The sequence below is a fragment of the Cupressus sempervirens genome, chromosome 5, assembly GCF_028749045.1.
Source record: "Cupressus sempervirens isolate cs-2001-9-10 chromosome 5, ASM2874904v1, whole genome shotgun sequence".
In the NCBI taxonomy this organism is placed as follows: Eukaryota; Viridiplantae; Streptophyta; class Pinopsida; order Cupressales; family Cupressaceae; genus Cupressus; species Cupressus sempervirens.
The window spans coordinates 968,162,261-968,168,346 of NC_143122.1; positions in this window are offsets into that span (position 1 = coordinate 968,162,261).

The following is a 6,086-nucleotide window of genomic DNA, read 5'->3' on the forward strand; positions in this document are numbered from 1 at the left end:
GGGACTCATCTGTACACACCGCCAAATATGAAAGATCATCAACACATTCCAGCAAGTATGGTCGATTGGATATATGAACAAAGCCCAAAACCGATGTATAAAAACTAATACCAACATCAGACAAGATACTGGCACAAGAAAAGACAATGCCGTGTAATCTGCTAATCAAATCCATGATAGCACCCAAACAAACACTACTACCAAAAAGTGCTAAAGATCTCCAGTCAACTGAATCCCAAATGCCAATATAACAATCTCAAAATCATATCCGTAAACTAGAATCAACTGGTAACTCAAGAAAACTCCTCACCTGAGTAATATGACCAATACCAACTAACTCCACATACCTGTCATGATGAGATAATGAAGTCACAATACTATCTTGGTTCACCTTCAGCTGGCTGGACAAATCATGTGAAGTACTACCAGCCTCAACCTCATGTGATGAAGCATCTAACTATGCCTGGTACTCTTTCTCAGCAAAGTCATGAATGCTCAATGTCTACTCATCTCTACTAGGTATCTCACCATCCTACACAACAACATCCTCATAATCATCATCTGAACCCACTATACTGTAGTCACTGCCTGTTGTAACTATACCATCTTGAATACCTGTGGCATCACCCTTTGACGACCTGTAAACAATTATCTCAATTTGAGTATCAAGTTGACTGTTACTATCAATCTGTGTGATATCCTTTCCCACCACCTCCTGTGGCAGAGTAGAATCTGAGACCTCTACCTGGCTATCAGCTAGTTTCTCAAACTCCTCATGCAACTTCTTGGGAATTTTGTCATCTGTCCTATGAGAAAATATGCCAAATAGAAATCCAATCAACTTATCCACCTTAGTTGGGCCAGATAACATGTCATTCATTATACGGTGGTGCTCAACCAACTGTTTAGACATGTCATGGCTTATTTTCATAAGTTTATCTCGAATGTCTAAATAACCATCCTTTCTACTGTTTTGACTCTGGTTATCAATTGTCCAAGATCGTGTCCTCTGAGACTCTGTATTATACTTGTCCATTCTGGATAAAGTAGAGTGTAACCCCAATAGGATATAACTTCTTCAAACACCAAGAACTAACATGCAAATGATTAGACGTAGCATGCAACCATAGATTTGGACATGCAACTGATTAGAAGCAACATGCAACCACCAAATTATGACATGCAAGATCTGGGTAGTTGGCAAAACTAACATGCAAACTTATACAACCACCAAATTCACCAAGAACTAACATGAAAATGATTAGAAGTAGCATGCAACCATATATTTTGACATGCAACTGATTAGAAGCAACATGCAACCACCAAATTATGACATGCAAGATCTGGGTAGTTGACAAAACTGACATGCAAGATCTGGGTAGTTGTCAAAACTGAAATGCAAACTTCTACAACCACCAAATTCACCAAGAACTAACATGAAAATGATTAGAAGTAGCATGAAACCATAAATTTTGACATGTAGCTGATTATAAGCAACATGCAACCATAAATTATGACATGCAAGATTTGGGTAGTTCTCAAAACTGAAATGCAAGATCTGGGTAGTTGTCAAAACTGACCTGCAAACTTCTACAAACCCTCAGGCTGGCAAGATCATGGCTCTGATACCACTGAAATGTCCCTTTTCTGATTTTTTATGATATTTCCAACCTTTAATCAGATCTTTAAGATCAAACAACTGATATCACAAAGATCCACCAAATTTCTTAAGAAACCCCAAATCGGGTATGTCGAAAATAGTGCCAAAAAGCTTCACAGCTTCACCTGTTATTAATAAATTTGAAAGTAGACATTTTTACAGAAATTTGAGCAGCATAAAATCCTATAAAATATCATTTCCATATCTATATAGCCTTTACAAAACAGCTCACAAATGTAGGACAAAAATTATGCTCATCGGGCTCCCGAAATTAACACAAAAATGCCTGGAAACACCACAAAAAGCACTAATAAACTATCTCAGAAGTTTAATCATGTCCCAATACATATATTCAGCTTTATTTTAACAGCTTAAAGTATGAAATACAGTAGCAACCCAAACTGATATGAAATGCTCAACTGAAAACACCAAACTCATGCAAAAAACCACACCCAAAAACCCACAAATCTACATTGTTCAGCACAAAGGCAAACTCTGTATGAGCATGTACATGGAATGGCTTCAAAATCCTATCCTTAGCCTTCCTAGAAACCTGCAAACTCCCATTCTTGGGTCTCCCTGGAAACCTGCAAACTCCCGTTCTTGGGTCTCCTTCTCCACAGGTTTGACAGCCTCTGAAGAATAACAAAGAATGAGCAAAAATCAAGTTCTGGAATCCCCCCCAAAATGCCTCCAAACCTCTTTAAAAAGGGCATAACTATAACTCACATCCAAGAGAGGTTAATGAAACATATTTTAATAATAATTATCATTTATTAGTCCAACGGTTTCCAAAGATTAACCCCCTTTTTCCGAAACTTCACTTTCTTGGGCCTGCCTGCCCTAGCAAAGATTTTCTTTTTTAATTATTTGAAAAGGGGACATGACACTCTTGGTAGTTGGTATGAAATAGTGTCTTTAGACACTTGATCTAGTTGAAGACTTTGAGTAATCAATTTGCATAATAATGTCTTTGTCCTTGATGTCAATGGGGGAGATGGTCGCATGTAAAACATCTTCTGATAGTTTTTGGGAGATGTATGTATGGGGGAGAATTGTTCATGAGATATTTATGTCATTAGAGGAAGTATATCAATAGGAGAGAAGTGTGAACAATTGATTCCATCCATGTAAAAATGAGAAATCATAGATAGAGAATTGTTTATTTGAGTTTTATATTTGATTGATGAAGAGGATTTGGAAACAAGAGAGTAGAAACAATAGAGTTTTTTTTGGTATTCATGGACTTAGATTTTTTTATCTATATGGTCATCAATACCAAAGGGGGAGATTATTAGCATGAATTTTGATGGTATTCGATTGGGAGAGTATCCTAAACATTGCTAGAGTAGTTAAGGAGATTGGCATGTTGCATTCATGATTGTTTCTGTCATTGATGTCAACATAATATTATTATTTATTTCATTGATGTCAACATAATATTATTTTTGTAAAGACTAGTAGAGTAGAAGATAGAGAATGAGGTCATACAGACTATCTATTATTGATGAGGAAAAGTGCATTTGAAGATATGTTCTACATTATGTCTTTATGAAGTGGAAAACTAAACGTACTAAAAGTTGAAGATATGCGAGAATTATTCAAGAATTATAGAGGATAGTGTGCAGATAAAGTACCTAAGACATAGTTTTTGGTTTTTTGAATTATATCTCTTAGTAGGGATAGAATTGTGATGAGCGAAGTTAGAAAATCTAATGATGACCTTAGCAAGTGTGTGGGGTTTGAGGTCGCACATGTAAGAAGTTGTATTTACTGTGAGCTGATAGTGTCTTGTAATTACAAAAATATAATGAATTATAATATCTTAACATGAGGTCCTATTATAATTAATTGGAAATGCCTCAAGGCTGACTTAGAGAATGAGTTTGAGGATAGGATATAAAGGAAGATTATTTTCCTTGTGGTGAAGTGTGTAAAAGGTGTGAATGAAGTGTCAAAGTGTGAATTGTGCAAGTGATATGTGAAGTTAGTAAATTCATGTAAGTGGTCAAAGGGATTAGTATGTTGCAAGTTTAAAGATGTGGTATTGAGATATAAGAATCTATTTGGTGTGGTATTGGCATAGTAAAAGGACAAAGAAAGAGTTTGTGTTGTGAAGATTAATTTCATTTTTATTATTTTGAAATGAATAATATAGATACCATTTCTTAGTGAGTTTGGTGGTATTTCCCCTTAAGCTATTTTAAAAGTGATTCCATCCATTTTCTATGACTCCTAACAGGGTTATAATCTCATAACAAGGATTCAAATTATCCTAATAGGGATTGATATGTATTGAGTGTATTGCATTGGCTCCTAACAAAGTCTATTTTCTTACAAGGAACTTTTATATTAGTACATCATTTTTTGGGTACCATCTTGATGAAGGTTTTCCCTCTAATCAAGGGTTTCCCTAGTTAACATATCTAGTGCTATTGTGTATGTGTATCTTCTTATGGTTGTTGATTATATTGGTCACATGCTTAAGGTTAAATAAGAATGATGAAAAATATATTGATCTAATATCTGATTCACAGTTATCTTGGTGGACTTTACTTTCTAACAATTGATATCAAAGCATCAAGTCCTTGAAGGAAAAATCTTAACAGCTCAAGGAGATCAATGGAGGGTCATTTCATAAAATAAAGTCTTAAGTTTGATGGAGTTAATTTTGATATTTAGAAGATGGATTTCCTTGGTGAGATATCATAATTATGTATAGAATAGAAAGTTGGGTTTCCATATCCATAATATTTTTGTTACATACAAAAGAGTAGACCTACTTTATCTAGGAATGCAGGCACAAGTGAAGGAAGATTGAGATCTGAAGAAGATAGATAGATTGAAGAAGCAATTTCCCTACTTATGAAAAGAGAGCTAGGTGGTATTAAAGTTTTTTTCTTTTGGACATGTAAAGGATTTGATCATTTTTCATTAAAATTTACTAAGAGAGTAAGGAAGACTAAAAATGATTTCCTTTTTTATGATGATAATTTTTTTTGGCAAGTATGGACAGATTCTTAAATGATAGTGATGAAAAAGATGATGAGCTTGAATTGGTTGAGAAAGAGGAAATAATAGATGAAGAAGAAGTTAAACCTAAGTATATCATAGAAAATGTTGAAACTTTCTTTGAGACTAAAAATGATTTGTAGAATGATATTCAAGTTTTTGAATAGAGAGAAGAACCAAGATCTAAGCCTAGAGAATAAGTAAGAGTTGAATAATAGGAATTTGACAAAGAATCACCTTACAAATTAGATTATTGGAACCAATGAAAAAGGAGTTATGACAAGAAAAAAAGTTCATGAAGAATTGTGTTTGATTTCTCAATTTGAACCAAAGAGTGCAAATGAGGCATGCAAGCATGATCATTGGATTCAAGCAATGAATGAAGAAATAGATCAGATTGTGAAGAATGAGACATAGAATCTATTCCTAGACCTAAAGATAAGAATCTTATAAGAACTAAATGGGTTTTTAGAAACAAGATGAATGAACAAGGTGAGGTTTTGAGAAATAAATAAAGATTAGTATGTAAATGATATTCATAGCAATAAGGTATAGACTATAAAGAGACATTTTCCCCTATATCCATTATTGAAGCAGTGAGAATGTTCTTGGCTTATGTAACAAGTAAGAAGTTCAAAGTATATCAAATGGATATGATGTCAACATTTCTGAATTGAGAAGTTGAAGAAGAAGTTTGCATTGAGCATCCTAAAGGATTTCCTTTGACAATAGAAGGAGACATGGTATGCAAATTGAAGAAAGCATTGTATGGACTAAAGCAAGAACCTTGAACTTGGTATGAAAGGTTAGATAAGTATTTAGAAAATTGGGATTCATTAAAGGTATTGCAGATAGTAATTTGTATTTAAAAGAAATTAAAAATGTCTTGATGGTTATTGTGATATATGTGGATGACATAATCTTTGGAGGTAATGATCAAGCAAGTGAAAATCTTGTTCATGAAATGAAGAATAAATTTGAAATGAGTATATGATTGTGAGATGAATTATTTTTTGGATTTACAGATTGTGCAAAACAATGGTGGTGTTTTTCTATCACTGACTAAGTATTTCAAAGATTTGTTGAAAAGATTTAGTTTAGAAATTTGTATTCCTACTGGAACACCTATGATATATAGTCACAAGTTATCTTAAAAAGATGAGATACTTAGAGAAAAAGTACATATCTATGATTGGAGGTTTACAATACCTGACTCATACAAGACTAGATATAGAAAATGAATTTGATATAGGAGAAACATTTCAAGAAGATCTTAGAGAAGCACATTATCTATCTATAAAAAGAATTTTCAGATATTTGAACATTACACCTGATTTTGGATTGTGGTATGATAGATTAAATGAAGCACAGTACATAGCCACAATAAACATTTGCAATCAGATCATGTGCATGA